The sequence below is a fragment of the Cynocephalus volans genome, chromosome 5, assembly GCF_027409185.1.
Source record: "Cynocephalus volans isolate mCynVol1 chromosome 5, mCynVol1.pri, whole genome shotgun sequence".
NCBI lineage: Eukaryota > Metazoa > Chordata > Mammalia > Dermoptera > Cynocephalidae > Cynocephalus > Cynocephalus volans.
This window is the reverse complement of record NC_084464.1, coordinates 29,193,049-29,214,285: the sequence shown is the minus strand read 5'-3', so window position 1 is coordinate 29,214,285 and position 21,237 is coordinate 29,193,049. Positions and strand designations below refer to the sequence as shown.

Genomic DNA, 21,237 nt, shown 5'->3' with positions numbered 1-21,237 from the left:
CAGGAATAAAACATTTAGGGAGCATTTGTTGGAAGGTAGCGTGCAAAAGAGCCGTCCCCTGTCATTTGTTATGGATTCTGGTTTCACAATCAAAACTCTTATGTTCCTCTACTTTGTTTCCCCACCTTTGGTCCCTTCAGGATTTTCCAGCTGTTATCTGACTTGGCACTTCTCAGCTGCGGCAGTATGCCCATCTCTCTCTGTTGCCCCCTGCCAGTCCCCCACCTCCTACCTGCTCGATGGGGCAGTATTGGGAATCCTTAGAAAAGGTTAGCTGCATTCATAGCTGGAGGAGGAATCACCTCCACACTCTTTGAACACTGTGAAGATATACTCTCTCCCCACCCTCCCCTCAAAAGTGTCGTATCCTGAAATGTTCCTAGTCACCTAGGTCAGTTTATGGCACAATTTTCTCTTTTGAGGGCAGGGATGTTTTGGCTGATTCGAGCAAACCGTATGACATACGTTTTACCAACCCAACTATTCTCTTTGAGAAGAAAATTAGATTAGAAATATCGACACTGCATATACATCCCAACATTTGATGCCTTCTAAACCTGGTAAATCCTAGGGGTTTTTTTTAGGTTTTCAACTTCAAATGATGTGATTTAATTTTTAGGGTCACTCAGGAGTCAACATTTTTCAGTTTCCCTTTCTCTGTGTCATTAAGTAACTCGACCATGTCTGGGCTGAAAACGTGGACGCGCGTTTAACTTCAGACTTATGATTTTGTGCTTGAAATAGGTGTTTCTAGCCACTGTTATCCCTAGTCTTTAAAATTTTGTCCCTTTTCAATATATTGGCTACCCACTGAATATTGTGATTTATGATTTTATTCCCTGTGGTATATGTGTTAGTTTGTATTTTTCTAAGCTACACCCACTCAAACCAAAACAATTTTTTGCTGTTAAGACTTCTTATATTTATACAATCTGCTTCCTCAATCTTGACAAAAATGGAGAAGGAAAAGAACCACATGCTACCCCAATGTGTAGTCATTTCTCATAAATGTGGGATACTTTGGTAGATTCTGTAAATTCGACAAATCAATATTTTTCGGTTTATTCTTTCAATGCAATACCCTTGCAGTCCTTAAAAAATATCATGTAGATGGATTTATTAATATTAAAAGAGGTTTTCAATAAAACAAGTGAAAAATTATCTGGCAGGAAAATAATATGAATACCATCACAGTCTGTTTTAAATAAGTTGTATGTGTGTACATAAATTTATTTCTGTGAGTATGTGTATAATACACTCTGTAACTTGGGCATAGGAGAGCCTGGAGCCACAGAAACAAGAATGTTGATAGTGATTGTTAGTGGGACTTTTGCTGATTTGTGTTATTTGGGCTTTTTGCCCTATCTATATTATCTGATTGTTCTACAGTAAACAGTTTTATTTTGTTGTCATTTGTTTCATCTAATTTTGGGGGGGTGGGGAAAAAGAAAATGTGGTACAGGTACATTCTGGTAAACTGTAAAATTATGAAAACCTCTCCTGTGTTTCTCCTCTGTTGTTACAGATATGTAAACATGTTATACCAAATAGTAATAAAGCTTTTTCTTTTTATTAATTCTTTTCTCCACGCCAAGCACTGCACTGAGAACTCAAACATTCTATGAAGTTGGTATTATTCTTGCCATTATGCAAATGGGAAAGGGTGGAGAAAGCTGAAGTCACTGGAGTCACACAGCTAGTATGTGACTGCGCTGAGACTCAGGCTAGGTCTGACCCTGCAATCAGTTTTGTGGTCTTTCTAATTCTCACTGTGGACGTCTTGTCTGTCACGAGGATGAAAAGGCTCCTGTGAGCGAGTGGGTTATAAAGCATTGCTTTAAAAAGAGGAAGGTCCTCAGAGATTTTGCCAGTATGTCGCATTTTTCACGGCTTGCATTGTTTTCTGGTAGTCTTTTTTATTTGAGCATGATCTTCTCAACAGCCAGCATCACTCCATCAGTGCAATAGGTGTCACCTAATCACTTGTGGGCTTCTCTCTGGGACGTTGATGTGTGCCTTTCAGATTCTGAGAAAGTGAGTCTGGGGCTCTGCCTCCAGGCTAGCACGACATCCTGAGGCGAAGACTCTCCATAGGCACTAGCATTCCCCTTCCTCCTAGGAGAGGGTAAGAGAGCAGTGACCTTCTTACAGCTCAGAGAAAAGTCCCAAAGCCTCCAGGACTGTGTGAAACTTGCCAGCAGAACCTCAGGAGCTGGAATAGCTTTGCCTTACATCCCCTCCTAAACCTGCAAAGATATCTTTAAAACAGTCTCTGGAAATTTTTTAAAAATTGGATCTTGAAGTTAGTTCCTTCTGTGCTGTAGATTAAACAGTCTGTTGCTGTCGCTCCCTTATCTGCCTTTGTCTTTCAGCCTTCCTCTGCCCCACATTCTCCTCGTCTGGGTTTTTTCCCACGCTTGGCTTGGCCGCTCAGTATCTCAGTCACCGTGGCTTCCGCACGGGATTATTCAGCTGCCTGATATGTGGCCTGCAGCGTCTCTCTGCCAAGTCCACATTCCCATATGAGCCTAATTACTGATGACTGCGGGGAATGGGGCTATGGGTGTACCATGCTGGGAAAGAGCAAAGCGCATCGTCTCCAGATGTTTATTGTGCACCTAGTAAGTGCCAAAGGGCTAGGTGTGGAATTTCTTATCACCTCTAGGCCTGCACACCTGCACTAGAGAATGGACTTAATGTTGTTTTAAATCTTTTTTCTCTTGCAGTTTTCCAAAGAAATTAGACCATTTTCTTGGTGAAAAGAAATCAACCTGCCGTGTTCGTAGGGTAAGTGATCCTCTGAGTCCACCATATATTTTTACCCACATCAAAATTTTATTCAATTACTGTGATGCTCCAAGAAACAGTGTTTGATAGCATGCATTCTCTGGAAGTTTTCTCTTGCTTGGAACTAAGATGTCCTTTCAATTTTTTAACTCTCTTCATCGCTGGGTCCTTTAGAAAGGATGTTTCGCCTCACAGATTTTTTCCGCCGTTCCTTTTTGCTGTTCACATAAGTTGCCTCTTATAAAGTCATCGTTGCTGTTACCTTGTCTGGCTCACAGAGAGGATGAGAGAGGAAGTTTCTTTCCTTCAGTGACTGCTGCACACAGAAAGACGGCCGTGGGCAAGGGGAAACCGTCTGTTGTGTTCACATGACTGCGCTGTCTCATGAATACCATGACAAAGAGTAATAGGTTGTGAGCGCTAGATGGGACCTTCGAGCTTATCTGGCAAAGATCCCATGTATGAATGAGGCAGCTGAGGTCCAGAGGGCTTCAAGTTGCCTGCTTGGAGCTTTACAGACAGTAGCAGCGCCGGGTGTATGAGAGAGATATTTGATCCCAGTTGCGTGGTCTTTGCCCTGCACAAAGCTGTTTTTTTGAATCCACAGATTCTTTCTGAGGATATAGAGTTATATGGGTAGTTTGATTTAATATACTACTGATAAACTAATGATAATGATCTCCCCTAAGGCCAGGGTCAAGAGTGGAGCTGTTTAGCCGTTTAACTTTCTGTGATCATACTTGGCCATTATCAAGAGGGGTTAGTGGAGCAGCTGTACCCAGGAGACTTCTGTTACGGACCTCATCGAGAGGACAAATTTTCCTTTGTGCCTTTTGCAAACCACTACATTTGCAACATAATGTCGTCATGTGCTGAGACTCAGAGGCACATCTGTTTTGCATCTAGAAGCTGTGGTGCACCTGCAAGTATGGGCTGGCCAGCTGCAGACCTGCACACCCCCACTCGGGGCTGTCTATACCTGCAGACTAATGGCTAACAGGGTTCTTCTTGTAGTGCAGTGCAAATTTGGCCTGTGGTCACAGAGACTTTCAGAGAAACATGTATTCATTTAAAAAAAAAAAGTTAGTTGGTTTTCACATAAGAGAGCAGTCATGCAGTAAGATGGAGAGAAGGGTAAGAACATGATTCTCCACTGGAATCCAGGAAGGTAGACTTGCCTGTAGAATCCTTTGAGGATTCCTATGCTAAGCTGGCTCAGAATCGTGTTCATTTAGGTTGGTGAGCTACATGCACTTATTTCCAAAACTTTTCATCTCACCTAGGGGATGTTCTACACATAGCATTAAAAGCTTGTGTCTCTTGTTTTTATCCACTTGTCAACTTAGTCACTTTTTCTTAAAAAATGGGGGCTCCTCTTCTGCCCTAACTGGAGTCTGTATTAAGGAACTTGATATGTCTCCTTATACAGATAGAGATAGTCTAGTTTCTACCAGAGAATGGAATTTAGAACATGAATTGCTGATTCACTGAGGGATCACCTGCTCATTACTCTGATATCGATCTCTCCTGTCTCCCCAGATGCTGGGTCTGCACCCACATTTGTTCGTTATAAGTGTGAACTTAAGGGTTTCCATTTCCCCATCTTATCCAAGAAAAGACCAGAAGATTTATCTCTAGAATGCACCACAGTATAATGTGGGACATTGAGATCTGTTGCTCTCTGGGGATTCTAAAGGTCTCTATAGAATCAAGAGATTAGTAAGATTAAGAGTAAGGGACAATTAAGGAACTTAGGAAAGTGGAGAAATGCCAGATTCCTTGCCTGCATTGTACTCTTCTTTCGGTAAAGAATAAAATGGTAGAGAGGGGTCTGAGGCAGAAATGGTAAAGGGATGAAAGAAAATGGTGAAGACCCATGAAGGCTACCGCAGTTACTTTGCCTTCCTGCTGGGGTCATGAGAAGTTTGATGTTAACACTTGGGAGGCATCAAATTATTACCCAAATATCACAAGCTGTTTGTTTTTACCAAATGAGGGTGCGGAACTAAACACACAACTGAAGCCATGAGTCTTTTTTCCTAAAAAAGAAGCTCAGAGGCTGGTCCCGCCATGCTCCTGCACCTTGTAAAACCTGAGTCACTGGGTTCTATCTCATAGTGTGCGATGGGGCTGGATCCTGGGAATAATGCTGCTGCTGTTTCTAAGCTCAAGCAGTGCTCGCCACTGATGGTTTCTCTTTAAGGGAAATGTAGGGATGCTCCTGCCAGCACTGCGATTTTATTTGCTAGAGGCCAAGTGGCAATGGCATGTATTGGTTCCATAGCAACATGTCTGTGCAGCCAGAAAAAATATAATGACTGTGGCAGCCAGTGTATCCTGGGCAGGATGAGCACAGCCCTCATACCCCCTTTGATTTGCTACCTTATCTTCTCTTGCCTTTCCCCTCCTGGGGTCTGTGATAGTGCAGAGCATGTGGACTTTGTAATTGTTATGATCTGTCCCTGCTATTAACACTTGCCCCCTGTCCCCATCGAACTTGGAACTTGGTAAGGGAGAAGGCAATGCTTATAGTAAAATTCTGCAGGCCTCTGAACGTGCCAGCAGGGCTGACAGCACCTCCCTGCCTTAGCAATTGAAAGTGGGCGGAGAGTCTGTGCTTTTCATCGTCCCTGTGGCAGAGTGGCTCTGTCAGAACGGCACGGTGGGGAGAGCATTCCCCGTACATCGCGGTCAGCTGCTCCTGGCTGGAAGGTGGGCAGTGCCACAAAGCTGTGTGAAATCCAAGGAAGCAGAGGGCTAGTTTAATATGCTGCAGAGTGAGGGGACACCTGCCAGGGTAGACTGCAGTACCAGACACAGTAGGGCTGCACAGAGAAACCCACCACCCATTTCTTACCTTGCAGAAGCTTTACCGGAGGTGCAGTTTCTAATTGCAGTTTCTCCACTGATGTGTAGTTGGGCGTTAACGTCTCTCTGATGTTTTCCCATCTAAAAAATCCTTTGTGAAACCATCGTAAGCACTCTTGATTTCAACAGATGCTTCCCTCTGGTGAACTTTTGAAGCATTTTAAAAAAATCTGTGCCATCCATTTGAAACTTGTCCTGTGTTTCCTTTTATGATATATGTTGCTTTGGGGACCTGAGCAGTCTTTCTAAGTAGAAGGCAAGCTCTCACTTTATTCTTCTTTTTTTAAAATATAGTTTCTGTAATGCTCAGAACTGAGCCCTGTGAATAGCAACCACCCCATTAGTATTTGTTCACGGTAATGTTATATTCCGATCCTATCTCCCAAGGAAGTTGTAAGGTAAGTGTGTAAATATATTTGAAAATGTTATTACAATTTTCAAAGAAAAGATAAGCTCAAGAAATTAGTTTTCTTGTGTGGTCTTTAAAAAAGTGTAGATATGAAGTCAAAAGGTAAGAATATCAAAATACTCACATTTCCTCATCTTTCTCTTCATGGCTATTGACCATGAACTATGTATCCCAGGGTTTTATCCTGGCACTGAAATAATCCTTTTTCCCTCCCCATGCCCCAGTATTCACTGTCTGTTGAATTTGCCTTTGGGGCCAGACTTCGCAGTCTAGCAATGTCTTTGCAGCTATTAAGAAAGAGATTTGAAGGATTTTTCATTAAGGTGACAGGCTTGATAGATTAGGATAGTGATTCCTAATTTAGATTTGAGGTCTGCTGGGGGAGGGAAGGTTTTTATCTTACAAAAACTTTTATCTTAAAAGAGTTCTCTTCCCTTCCCCAGTTCTGAGCCAACTGAGAAATAAGACATGAGTAGTAAGTTTGATAGAAGCTGAAATGCACCTGTGCAACTGACAGCAGTTAACTATGAAGTTGTCATTACGGCGAGAGCCAAAAGGGGCTTGCCCACCTCCCCACTCCCCAGTCTAGGTGAGAGTCCACCTGTAGGAGCGTTTGGAGCCTGCTGACCGCTGTCTGTGTTAAGAAGGAAGGAGAAAGCAACTGAACTCTCCCACTAACCCCTGCTCACAATTGTATCGCTTAAGTCGACCCAATGGAGTTAACTCTACCCGGGGAGAGGCATCCAACTCTGTGGGCTGCAGCCCCCAGCCAGGTACCTCATTCCACACCTTGGGTAGAGGAAGGTGGAGCAAGAGGCCAGGAGGGTTTAGGGAAAGTCCTGCCCATAGAAAACAGGGGTGGTGAATGGCGTTTCTCTCCTGCTCAGCTCATGTTTCTGCTCTCTACACCCAGGCAGACCACCCCCCCAGCTCACACCAGTCGCCTTACCCATTTCCTTCATAGCTCTTGGGTCTATGTATGTGTTTACTGGTTTAGTGTTAGTGTCTTCTGTTAGGATGTTAGCTCAGTGAAAGCAAAAACCTTGTCACTCTCATTTACTGCTATAGCCTGTTATTTAAAACTGTGCCAAGCACATAGGAGGCATTTTACAAATATTTTTTGAATGAATAAATGTTTCATGCCTCTGCTGACGCTCCTTAATTGCCTGGACATCTCTTGTGCCCTGTCTTGCCTGGCAAACCCCTATTCATATCATAAGACCCAGTTCAGCCATCACGGTCTCTATGGAGCCGTTCCAGGCCTCCCTTGTTCCGAGTGCAAGGAGCACTTTTTGCTCAGTAGTTGCATATGTGTGTGTGCACTCTCATTTGTGTGGGCGTGCATGTGCATGTGTGTGTGCATCTGTGTGTGCTTGTGTGTATGCATCTGTGTGTGCATGCATGTGTATGTGTGCATCTGTGTGAGCGTGCATGTGTGTGTGTGCATGTGTACCTACCTGTCTGTGTGCTAGTGTGCATGTGTGTGCACTTGCGTTCTGCCTCTCTGTGGCTCTGTAACACTTCAGTTCACTTATTTGTTTACATATCGATCACCCTTATCAGAGTGTGAACACCTTGGGGACTGAGCAGCCTATTATTCATCCTTGTTTCTCTAATATCTGCCATGTAGCAGATGCTCATTAAATAATAATATTAGCATTCTGAGCACTTACAACATGCCAGGTACTGCCATATTTTAGCTTTTAAAATAACTTTGTATTACATACGAAGGTATTTCAAAAAGTGCTTGGAGAAATAGAATTAAAAGACAATATGAATCTTTCCGTGGTCTTTTTGAAGTACACTCACGTATGTATTAACTTGTGTAATTCTCTCAGTAACCTTACAAGATACATTTTTAACTCTCATTTTACAGGTAAGGAAACTAGGGCATAGAGAAGTTAAGTGACTGACCCAGGGTCTCACAGCTGGTCTGATTCCATAGCTGTTATTCTCTGCTGCCCCTCAGAGACTGGTAGTTTGTATGAATGAACAAATAAATGAATGAGAATCCTAGAAGCCTGGACCTAAATCGTTAACTAGCCCCAAAGACATTGGGATCAACACAAATAAATGAGTGAGAACTGATCACCAAGCCAGCCTGTGATTAGCCATGTTTGACATAGAATCCTGAGGCCATGGGTGGAGTAAATCCACAGTGAACCCCTAAAGCCTTATTGTAGCCACTGTACATCATTCCTGATTATTTGGGGGGAATTGAGGGAAAAGGGGGATGTGAGTTGGAGGGTGAGGGGGAGAGTCCTGAAAGTACAGGCCAAAGGTCACTGTCTTCAAGAGGCTCTAGCCTAGTTGAAGAGGCAAGGTGTCATTACAGGTAACATTAAGGAAATTAAAAAAAAATAATAAAGGGCGGTAAATATGAGAGCTACCACAAGCCATTATTATACATGATTCATTGCCAACCAGTGATAATGGAGAAAATGAAAGCTATTGTATTAGTCAGGATAGGATATGCTTTTGTTGCAGAAACAATCAGCTCTAAACTCTCAGTGGCTTAGCAAAATAAAAATTTAGTTTTCACTCATACAGTGACTGCTGTGGATATGGTGTCTCTCCAGGACAACTGTCCTCATGCCTAGCTCCATGATACAGACTGCTTTTATCATTTTATCCTATCATCTAAAGTCTTTCCCTTCATCACAGAGGAAGGAAGAAAAACTGGGCAATTGCACCAGCAGTTAAATTCTTCAAAGCTTTGGCCCGGAAGGGACACTTGTCACCTGCTGTATCCTAAGCATTGCATTTAGCCACTTATAAAGCTCATTTCTTCCCAGGCCTCTCACCCAGCACACAGTAGGTGCTCAATGAATATGTGTAGGGTGAAAGAATGAGTGAACACAGGAATGAATTGTCACTCGCTCCTGATAGTGTTACGGCAGTAATGCACATGGCAGCCCCTGAAGCCCAGACTTGGAAAAATCGGGTCTAGCTCAAAAATGTTTACTAAAACGGAAAGAGCATTAATTAAAATAACAATAGCATTAACATCAATTAGCCATGGTGAACGGAAATCACAGGAGTGGGTAAGTTAAATTCACCTTAGTTGGTGGCTGAGCTCACACTGAAGCCCTGGCCTTGCAGACTTTAGCCCTGTCTTAGCCATATCACTGTTTGGCAGTCCACAGCTCGACCTCACACTTCCTGGGTTATCTGGTGCCACCTGTCTTTCTAGCCTTGCTCCTCTGGAATGAGGTAGAGATCATTATCCTCATTTAAAAATTAAGAAACTTAATGAAGATGAGGTTAATCTGTCCATATTTTCACCTGCTGCCACATCTTGGATCCTGGGTGACAGGCTGCACCAGTTCCAGATCAAAGGAGAGGAGTTGTAGACAGTGGCCACTCATATGCTGAGCAAAGCACAGCAGCTGAACGTGTGAAATGAGTTGGAAGCTCCATGTGTGCATCAACGTGGAGAGCAGAGAGTTCCCAGAGAGAAAGGGGAGACTGTAGTGGACAGGGAGATGGGGGTCACACCACGTGCTGGACCTAAGAATAAGGATCTCTCAACCACGTCTCACTACACACTATTTGGTCAAGAGAACCCCAAGTGCAAGGAGGACCCGTGATCACAGCCACTAACAAGTTCCTAGAAAATGGTGCTTGTTCGTTTCTGGTCTGGGGGGGCGGTGTGTGTGAGAGGGTGGGGTACCACTTTGCCTGTCAGTCTTCGAATGTGGACAGGGCAGTGCTGTGGAGGCAGTTGGCAGTCACTGGAGATTTTTCAGCAAGTTGGTGATGTGACCAGCTGTGTTTCAGTGAGATTAGCTTTACAACTGTGCTCATGGCCCAGGAGATGGCGGAGAGGCCAGAGACGGGGGCCCTGGTCAGGAGGCTGTTGCAGGCAGAAGGAGATAAGGCTTTGAAAACTACCATAGGAGCATTATGCAGGGACAGATATGGGAGACGCTACAAAGAAAGAGTTGACCAGAAAGAAAGTGACTGTTTGGATATAATGAACGAGACAAGGGAGGGAGTTGGAGATAACTGAGTTTTTGAGCTTGAGTGGCTATTGAAGGTGTCCTATGTTATAATTTTTGGAGATTATTTTAGTAACAGTGTCATTCTGTGAGTTGAGGTTTCTCTGGCAGAATCCAGGGATAGCTGTGGAGCAAGGCGAGCCCTCTTTGAGTAAGTGTTTCCTTAACCCCAACCATTTCACACAGCCCCTTCTTACAAGTCCCCAAGGCTTAAGAGCCAATCAATCAGCAGCAAAACTGTCAGGCTAAAATTTCATCTCCATCCTGGCCCTCTAGTGGAGATAAAATGGTTTAAACGTGGGCAAGAGAGTGAAATACAGCGTGGTTGCCGAGTCTAGCTGCTGCTAAGAGAGGGCTCACCGTCTACCCCCTGAGAACCGTCTCTCTCCTGCCATGAGCCTCGCTATCAGGCACGACCTCCCTCTGGCTCTGGGAAATGAGTCGTCATGTCTTGCTGGTTGGTAAAATTCTTGCAAGCTGACAATTTTTTTTTTTTTTTTTAATCCACAAGGCCACTGGACACTGCATGCTCAGTCTTTTGGGTTCAACAAGAGGGAGCCAGTTTTGATTTGATAGAAAGAAGAAAGAATGCTGTTTGATGGGAGTGTACTGCACTCCCATTTTAATTTCTGGGGTTGGCTGGTCATGTCACTTTTCACAGACGCCTGTCTCCAGTGGCAGTAGAGAGTCTAATGAGAGAAGCTAAGATTGTGTGCAGCTCACACACAGCAAATCTTTAGCTCCAAGGAATCAGAGTGAGCTCTCTGGGATTAAGGGGTACCTCAGCCCCAAATCTCTTTTCCCTGTATATGGGCTAAAGCTGGAGAGATGCTCCCGGGGAGGAGAGAACTACTATCCCGCCTTTCTTCTCTGCTTTCCACATGGGTCTGTGGAGCAGGCACCTCTGGGCAAAGGTGCAGGAAGCATGACAGGGCTCTGAAGTCACTGAGTCTCTCCCTCCAGTGCCTGTGGCTGCCTTTGTTGGTTAGCCCTTCCTGCTTACGATGGTTGACACTTAAGTTGCTGCTGTCTATGAAATCTTTACCACTTCTTCTAACCAGCAAGGCCTGGGGCCCCCCCTTGGCATGGAAGACATGGCATTTGTGACCATTTCAGTCCCTCTCTCCTACCCATAAAAATCACTATCTGTTAGATTGGTTTGTGAGTAAATTTCCTTCAAAATAGCAAGATGATTGGAAACCTCTATCTTTTCCGGGGGAAGTATATATTTAAACAGACAGGCTAAACTTTTTATAGATTGTTCTGGTATTGTGTTGCTGGGAGAAGGTGGAAGTTGACTACAATGTTCTCTTCCTCATTTCCTATAGTTTCAAGTGGAGTTTCTCACTAGTACTAGAGACTTTAAACATTTCAAATCTCCAGTGATATCTATATTCTTTTGATGTACTTTGAGTAGAAACTAAAGCAGGAACAGGCTTCAGAATAAGCTAACCAAAGAATCTGGGAGCTTTTCATCACTTTCCATTAGCATGAACAGTAATCTCTGCCCTGTCAGATTTTATTTGAAAGGACGTTTGCTGTTTAATGAAGATAAACATGTTGTTGGGTATTTAATATGTCTTCTCAAATCAGGAGCTGAAAAATTCATGTGTGCAATTCAGTTCTGTTGTCACAAAAAAGATTCTGCATGCCCCAAACATTTCCCTAGTCATTGGCTGAACTTTTGAAATATACTTGAGCTAAAAGATCAGATACTGAACAGATATTTTACTTACAAAGCCTTCTGTTTCAATGGTGAGTCCCAGGGGCCTCTCAACCACATCTTGCTACGTAATATTTGGTCTAAAGAAACCTGAGTGCAAGAAGGACACGTGATCACAGCCACTAACAAATTCCTAGAAAGTGCTGCTTGGTGCTGTTTCTGGTTAGGTGGTGGTGGTGGCGGCAGAGTGTCTAAAGCCACTCTCCTCTCTGTTTGAACGTAAGTTCTGCTCTTGCTGCTACTCTTGGCTTTGGCTCTCACCCTGACTGGCAGGAGGGAGGGAATGACTGTTCGTTGCTGTTGGTGTCTGAAAATCTGTGGGCAGAATTCTGAGAAAGCGGATTCCAAGGTCAGCTATATACACTGCTCAGCCCATTCTCTCTCCACTTTTTGACCTATTGGAAGAGGGAGAAATTAAAAAGGCTTGCATTCCAAAGTTGTCTGTATCTGAAAAGAGAATTCCTTTTAAATGTTTAGAACTTGGGAATGCTGGTTTTTTCACGTAGTATTTGGAAAACTAATATGCTGACATTGTCCTTGGAGGAGGACAGTTTCCTAATGAAGTGGGAATGGTAAACGAAGTAGTGACTTTGCTTTTAATTTGAAATGTGTTGCTTTCCTTAGAGTTAAGAGGTGATTTGAGATGTTCCTGTTTCCACATTCAGCTATTTCCTGGTTCTGTGATCATCATAAATTCCATAGCTCCAAAACATTAGAGCAAATTGTGTTTTCTGCAGAAGTTATTTACGGATACTCAAATGGTGCTTTCTGAGGAAGGAGACCTGTGCATGAAAACTATGTGGGAAAACCTTTCATATCAGCCGTAGTGGCAGAACTTCTGAGGAGCTGGCTTTGAGGGTAATAATATCCTCGTGGCTGTGAGGCTGAGATGAGGGGAGGCCCGCGTGTGTTCTGCTGCCAGCCAGCACCTGGCTGCCTCAGGCATCCTGCCTGGTAATTAAACCCATGAGTATGTGCAAAGACTAGGGGGACCTGGCGAGGAGAAAGGCGGGGCCGAGGTCAGAACCTCGCCATTATAAGCTTAGATGCAGAAGGAGGCTAAACTACCTCCAAAGTCACCTGGTTAGTAAGGCAACCACCGTGTCAGTGAGGTGACCCGGGACTGATCGTTAGACACATCCCACTGACCCCCTCAGAACCGAGTTCTGTGTTCTTCAGTCCTCCCCAGTCTCACATCTCTTTCTCCTGCTGCCTGAAGGAAATGTCCTTTTGCAGTGGATATTATCATCAGTTTGAATTTCTAGGAACATTAGCAAACAGCCTGGAGAAGAAGGTTTTGGAAGTTTTAGACTTTTGTTGTTGCCAGGTTGGTTCTGAGGAAGAAAGGATAACAGAAGATTGTACACATTTGAGTGATGGAAATCAAACAAGGTGAAAGAATGTTGTATGTCATCCCCTCGTCCTGCATACACCGTGCTCAAGGTGATTCACTTAAGTGTCTATGGTGTTAAAACATAAAAGAGTTCAGATGTAATTCCACATCTTTGCAGTTGTCATCTCTGTGCCCATTTACGAGGGGAGTGGAAGATTGAGTCAGTTACCTTGTTAATCCACATGCACGATACCTTCTGTCTGAATTATGGAAGTCAGGATTATTTTATTCACGTGTCAATGCCCTCTAGTGGCCAGCATGGTGCCCTCTGAGAAGGACTGTCCCTGGCTTCCACTACTTCCTGTCCCTAACTAAATTAAGCACCTACTTCACAATAGTTAAGTATGTGTCATTTCAAGTCCGTATTTCCTTACCAAGCTTTGTCTCCGACGTAGAAAAAAAATCAAAAGTTTGTTACAGGACAAAGAAAGTAGTGCTATTGCTTTGTTGAAAGAGGATAAATCTATCTATAGCACATCTGTATTATAAGTCTACTGGATGTGATAGAAAGCTCTTTAAAACTCAGATGTAAATATTTTCACAGCTATTAAAGTGGGAGAATTGTACTATTGGCAATGATGGGCAGGTCTTCTGCTGACTTCCCATCCATCAACAGACAAGCTTTCCACAAAGACAAAAATCTTCTCAGATATTTGGTTGGCCAAGGGAATGTTTGTTTTTCTTACTTGGGAAGTTGACAAAGTTCATCTTCTGCTGTCTATATCACTTTGCTATAGTTTTATATTAAAGCATTATTCACTCACAGTGATCTTTGAATGAACTATGTAAATTATGCTTTGGTTTTGATACTTTATTTCCTAGTCATTTCAACCAGTGTTAGATGAGTGGCTACTGTGAGCTCGATTCAGTGCATAGGAATCGCCTGGGGATCTTGTCAAAATGCAGAATCTGATCCTGTGGTCTAAGGTAGGGCTGGAGATACTGCTGTTCCAGGGACCACACTTGGAGTAACAAGGTGCTCGTTCATTCAGAGGACCGAAGTTTGTTTGCGGTGAGGGAGAAAAGTGGGAGACTCAGTTGGGAAGGTAAATGGAAACTATGTTGTGGACTGTCAGACAGTCTAGAATGGAAACTCTGAGCTTAATTCAGGAGGCAAAGAGCCACCAGGAACAAGCGATGTTGAAACAAGGAAGTAAACAGATCGAAACTGCAGTTTAGAAGATTAATCTGGCACGTGTATATAGGATAGACTGGAGTGGGGAGTGATGTCATATTCCAAGAGAAGAGGCAATAGATAGGACAGATAACATGATCAATCTTAGCGACAGGGAGAATAGCGAATGGATTGGATACGGAGAGAGATTTCCTGGATGGCTGGGAGCAGGGTTGCACAATTACCATAAATAGGAAAGTTGCCAACGTTTTTGAACAGGAAAATGACCTGGATGAATATGCAAATGTCACTCCCAAATGGCCTTCCTCGTCCATCTTATCTAAAACAGTACTCAAATCTTCTTACCCTGCTTTAGTATATTCATAACACTTTTTACCTTATAAATTTTAAATTTATTTGTGCCAGACCTCGCCCACATGGAGATTACAAAGTCTAGTGTAAGAGACAGACAGTAGACATGTAAACAAATACATATAATTAGAAATGAAGGAAGAAGAACGTGAGAAAGAATAACAAGATGGGAGGGGTTGGATCTCCGTTGGATTGGGTGGGTAGGGAAAGCCTCTCATAGGAGATGGCATTGAACTGAGTACGAGAAGGGGCGCAGTATGGGGACAGGGTGGGGAAAATAAGACAGACAGATGGAACAGCATATGCAAAGGCTTGAGGCGAGAAGTGCTTGGGACATTCAAAGAACTTGGACCAGTGTGAGTAGAGGCTAGGGTGAGTTAGGAGAAGAGCAGGAGGAGATGAAGTTAGAGAGGCTGCAGGCTGCAGATAGTGACAAAGGGATCAGATTTTATTCTAAGCGCCTGGAAAGTCATGTAAGATCTAAACATGCAGGATGTCTCTAGGAGTTTGACTATTCTAGGTACCTCATATAAGTGGAATCATCCGTTGGACGATGGCAAGAAAAGTGGAGAGGTCAGGTGGGAGGTGATAGTGGTTTGGAATTGAATGATGGCAGAAATCTCAGAGAGAAGGTTCAAGGTCGCTTCAAGATAAAGGATATTCTCAAGAAAAGCTTGTAGATTTTTCATGTGGATGAAGACTGGGGAGGTGATGAGAAGGATAATTCTCAGGTTTCTGGATTGAATAGATGAATGCACCATAGACACAGCTGGGGAGGACAGGGCTGGAACAGGATTTTGGAAATATTGAGTTTAAGGTGTATGAGAAACGTTTTTTGTTTTTTAATTGTGGTAAAATACACGTATAAAATTTACCATCTTAACCATTTTTAGATGTACAGCTTAGTAATGTTAAGTACATTCACATTGTCGTGAGTCCAATCTCAACTGTTTGCATCTTGCAAAACTGCAGCTCTGTACCCATTAAACAGTAACTCACCACTCCTCCTCTACCCAGCCGAGGCAGCCACCGTTCTACTGTTTGTCTCTATGAATTTGACTACTCTATGTACCTCATATAAGTGGAATTGTAGGGTATTTGTCCTTTTGTGACTTTTCACTCAGCATAATGTCCTCAAGTTTCATCTATGTTGTAGCACGCAGGTGTCAGAATTTCCTTCCTTTTAAAGGCTGATTAAACACCCCATTGTACGTATATATATATATCACATTTTGTTTATCCATTTGTTGGGTCCGTGGGCACTTGAGTTGCTTCTGTCTTTTGACTATTATGAATAATGCTGCTATGAACATGATGTACACGTATCTCTTTGAGGTTCTGTTTTCAGTTCTTTGGGGCATATACCCAGAAGTGGAATTGGTGGATCGTATAGTAATTCTATTTCTAATTTTTTGAGGAACTTCCATCTTGTTTTCCATAAAAACTGCACCATTTTACATTTCCACCTACAGTGCGCAAGGGTTCCAATTTCTCCACATCCTCACCAACACTTGTTTCTTTGTTGTTTTTGTTTTTTGATAGTAGCCATTCTAATGGGTGTGAGGTGGGGAGACATTCTTTCTAATGGATATTTCAGGTAGACAGTTGAGTCTTCAGGTCTATAGCTGGAGAAGTCTGGGCCTGAGACATAAGTCCAAATTTAAGTAATCTTCCATTCTTTCAACATTTTTTTTTTTTCGTCCTGATTGTAAGCATTTAAGGACTTAGAGACTTCAATTAAATAATCATATTTTTATTGAAACTATTTAATCTCACATATATGCTTGAAATCATATATAAATTAATTATTAAATATTCCCTTTTTTCCACTTTCGTATTATATGAAATAATTTTACTTACAAACTTCATCTACAATGTCAGTGTCTTCCTCATCTTTTGAATCTTTAAGGGTCATCTAATACCATTTTCCAGAGCACATCAGCTTGATGTCCAAGTCATTTGCAATACAGTGTGTTTTGAAGTACCAGGAATTTTATCCCAAGCCACAAGTACCCATTCCTATATTTATGATTTACATTTGTTAAGACCTTACTGGCCAAAACAAGTCAGATAGCCAGGCCCACAGTTAATGTGAGCAAGGATATGGGTAGGCATGAGATACTGGGGACCATTACTGTAACAGTATCCTGAACCATATTATTAAGAGATTTTCTTCCCATTCTTTCAATGAGTCTATTTTCAGAAATTATACAACTTAACTATTTACTGTGTTGCTTTTGAAAGTAATCTTTAAAATGTTTTTTTTTTATTTTTAGTAACATCCAGTGCTTGCAACTGTGAAAGTCATACTCTGAAGAATAATTATTAGTTTAATTTGTTTTCTTCCCTTAAAAAAAAAAGTTCTGTTAGATGACTTTTATAAACATGCAAAACTAGCATCGGTCAAGGTAATTTCAAGACAATATGTCTTCCATAAAGAGTACTTTGTTGTTCAAAATAAACTATTTAAGAAAGCAACAAATGATATGATAAACTTTATAAGGACTCGAAAATTAAGGAGACTGAATCTTTTCTGAGGGTTGCACTCAGGAAAAACACCTTATATTATCTTACCTTTTACTCAGGCACAGTAAATTATAAACTTGGCTTTGGAGATTTAAGTATATAAGGAAGATTTTCTATGCAGTAAAAGTCCTTAAACATTAAAATTGGGATTGAGCCCATTTCTCATTAACATTTGTTGGGAAAAATACTTGTTTGGCCATGTTCGAAGTTCAGTCTTTCCCAGGCATAAAGGACCTCTCAGGGTTCCTTCTGACCTTGCCATGCTGTGATTGGTTGATGCCTCTTACCCATACATTCATCCATTTATTTATTCATTAATTTCAAGCACCTCTGTAGTGCAGAGAATTTCTAGATACCATATAATAGAAAATCTTTATTTTATCAGTTTGGGCAACAATGATAAAAATAGCAACAGATATTAAACCAAAAAGACTTGCATTACCTCAGTATTTGGACAAGTCCATATTGAGAGTGCTTAACCAAAAATCTCATAGATTTGATTCAGTAATTGAAATCCATCATATTCTAAGTCTCAAAACTATGGTTATCTATTTCTGCAGTGAGAATTTGGTTAAGAAGGAACAGAGTTCTAAAAAAGCAGCCTTAACATATGACATGGAAGAGTATATGTATTTGGTTGCCAGCTGACCATTTGTCCATCCATCCATCCATCCATCCATCCATCCATCCACCCACCCCCCCACCCATCCTTTGGTTTATTTTTACCTCTATCAACTTACTACATGGTGTGTAATGACGTTACCGATGATCATTGACATGTCCCTTACTTTCTCAGCACAGAAGAGAATTAGATAAAAGGAAGTTTTGCAATTTTTTCCCCTCTTACCACAAAGTTACAAGCTTTTTTGCCCTAATTAGGCCCTCTCGACCATAGTTCATCAGTGAACCTCCACTGAAACAAATAATGATAATATTCATTTCTTTGACCTGGGAATTGCAAAGTGATTTACCAACATTAACTCATCAATTCTCCTAACACTTCTGAACAAGTCATTAGTATTTTTTGAACTCATCATGTAAATGGATTCTGTGTTTTCCAGACAATTTAAATGTCTTGACTACCATTAAATAGGGAGGGAGAAGAAAAATTAAAGTAAAAATTGACCTTTTCTGAACTACTGCTTGGTGGCCTGATCTACACAAGGATGTCTTATTTTCTGGAACTTTGAAAAGGGGGTGGTCAGAGGGGACTTCAGCTTCACTTATGTAAAAGTACTAAATAAAATTATACTAGAGAAAAGTCGTAGGAACCCCCCAGTGATCATTTTCCTTAAAACACTTTTCTTCATTTGATTCAGTGCTTAATAAAATGATGAACTTGAAATGATGCTGCCTGCTCTGGGTCACCCAAAGGATGGGCCACAGCATGTGAATGAATGGAAACAAATTGCCAGCTAAAAGACCAGTCTCGAGTGCTACCCTAGAAATGCTCCTCATTTTTCTAGCACTTTCCATGATCTTCCATCGCTGTGTAACTTGGCTTATAATAAACCCTGATGTCAAGATTTTCTGTGAGTTCTCTGCCAAAACCTGGATACTGTCAGCCTGGGCTTCTCCTCTAGGCACGGTCTGTAGATGAACTGAAAAAGAGAATCACAAAAAGTGGATTTTTTTCGTATGGGAGGAAATGGAACAGGGTGCTGTTCATTGTAACATCGTTCACCATTCCTTGAGTGTGTGGAGGCTTTTCTGAGAAAGCTGGGGTTTTTATAACCCATTTAGTCTGGCAAGTGAAGCAACACTAAAATTACTCAAGTGTTTAAAAGATAGAAGCATAATAGTTTATGTTCTTAATCATCTTATCGCTGAGACCCTAATTTGCTTTCTTTAAACTGTTGGTTCTCCCTGAGCTTGCTTTTGGAATAGGAGCCTCGTAACAATGTACTTGCATCAGTGATCCTACAATATTTCAGGAAATTTTAGTACTCCGGAAATAGTCAACTGTAGTTCTGTAAGGAACAGAGTCTGCTTTTTCAGCAAGTCTGGCTTGTGTTCATATTTACATTATGTTCATATAGCGTTTTTTTATTGCAAGGGGAAATTTCAAGATCTCATTGCTGTATTTAACTTTCTTTTTAGTAGCCTGCCAGCCCACTTAACCTCCCATATAAAGCCTATATACATTCTCCCCCTGATTAACTTTTTAAGGTTTGGGATGTCAGCCTGACCTAATGATAGAATACACAAAAATAGTACTGATATTAGCACCGTAGGCCCATCTAATAGGGATGTATTTCATGCTGTTTGCTTTATTTCTTGGTAAAAGAAAGTCTGGTGGTATGGTTCTGGCTGGTTAAATTTGTCACATTATAGGTGTACTGATGAGTTAAGAAGGTTGACATTTGGGCTACTGATATGTTGCCTTCTTCCTGGCAAAGACTGAGTGGCTTCCGCATGTGCGTCTAGGTATCTGGCTGACCACATCTGAGAGGGAGAACTTTAGATTGTCTCTGGCTGAGGGCAGCTCCTTGCCCCGTGGTCTGGGTTCCTCGGAGGGTGTATGTAATTAGCTGCTGTGAAGTAGGGAGCAGTAGCCATGATCCCAGTTGGAAAATAGACGTTGAGTTAAAGCTACAAAAGTGGAGGTAGGAGAACTGAACACAGCAGTGGGTGGGCTCTTCCTATTGTCTAGAGCCTGAACCAGCCATGCAAAGTGGAACAGCAGATGTTTCGACTGTTTTCTCCCAGGAGGACTCTTGGGCCTCATAAGGAGGTGAGAGAGCTGTTGAATGTTGGTGCAGGAAGGACGTCAGGAACAGTTCAAGCCTGGTTAGGTTTTCATTTACCCCATGTCATTTTACACATAGGGAACCTGAGGCCGAGAGTAGTGGAGAGACCTCTGTGGGGTATGGTTTTCACCCAGGCCTAGCCTCCAGGTTGTCTGCTGAGCACTGGTGGCCTCTTTCCAGTCACCCAGTGACTTGTCACCCTTTTCAAGTCCTTTCCTCCTTTTTTTTGTATTCCTCTAAGTGTAAGTTTTAAACTGCAGTCATTATATGAAAACATTAAATTAAAAATCATTCTGTGCAAACATGAAATACGTACCAGCTTTCTTCAATTTCTCTGGTGCCACTGATAAGGTACACTATAGATTTAATGTCCTGGGGGGAAAGAAAGAAATGCTACTGCTGTTTTATGCACTCATCATAAATAAAATACATCCTGGTTCAGAGATGTTAAAATGAGCAAATCAGGTGGATATCATATATAGGTTCTGTGTATTGTATATAGGCTGTTTTAGACAGTCTCTGCTATGTAAAAGACATGCTTTCCACCAGCCCAGACCAGTCCCAGAAGGTGAAAGCTGACTCCTAACAATCCATGTTAGTAAGAATCAGTGAGAGCTTAGGAAAATAACCCAGGAAATTTATTTTGAGCAACCCAAACTGCTAGCTAGTAGCTCAGCTGGTAGGCAGGAGTTTTATTGACCACATGTCTCAACCACATTCACCACATTTCTCGCTAAAGAATATCGTCAGTGTGGATGAAAGCTTAAGCTATATAGCAGGTGGGGGCAAGAGGGAAGTGAAGAATCTGGGGAATCCACACCCTAGATCATTAAAGTGCATTATTAAGAATAGTTTTTTTTAGTTGTGTCCATGTACAAGACTTTTGGTTTTACAAAATGAAGAGTTCTGTTGAATGGTGGGTGATGGTCGCACAACAGTGCAAATGTTCTTCGTGCCACTGAACTGTACCCTTAAAAATGGTTATGATGGTGAGTTTTATGTTCTGTGTATTTTACCACAATTTTTAAAAAGGATGCATGTAAGATGTAGGTATATTTATGTAAAGGTTTTTCACTGGTTGGATGAAAGTACATCAAGTCATTCCATCCATCTTCCTTCCTTCCTTCATTTATTCATTCAGCAGACATTTATTAAGCTCCTGCTGTGTGCCAAGACCTGTGCTGAAAGCCAGAGTACAACTATACATGCAATATACTCTCTGTCCTTGTGTTACTCATGGGTTAGTTTAGGTGAAAGCCATGTGGACAATAATTACTACCCAGCATGGTGGGCC

The 21,237-nt window shown here is 41.9% G+C and overlaps 1 protein-coding gene across 1 annotated transcript in view; it reads left to right on the top strand.

Moving 5' to 3' along the window:
• Positions 1-21,237, top strand: part of ATXN1 (ataxin 1) — a 367,481-nt gene that overhangs the window by 191,416 nt on the left and 154,828 nt on the right. The window contains 1 exon segment of the mRNA XM_063097390.1: positions 2,727-2,787. The gene's annotated coding sequence lies outside the window, so the exon portion shown is untranslated.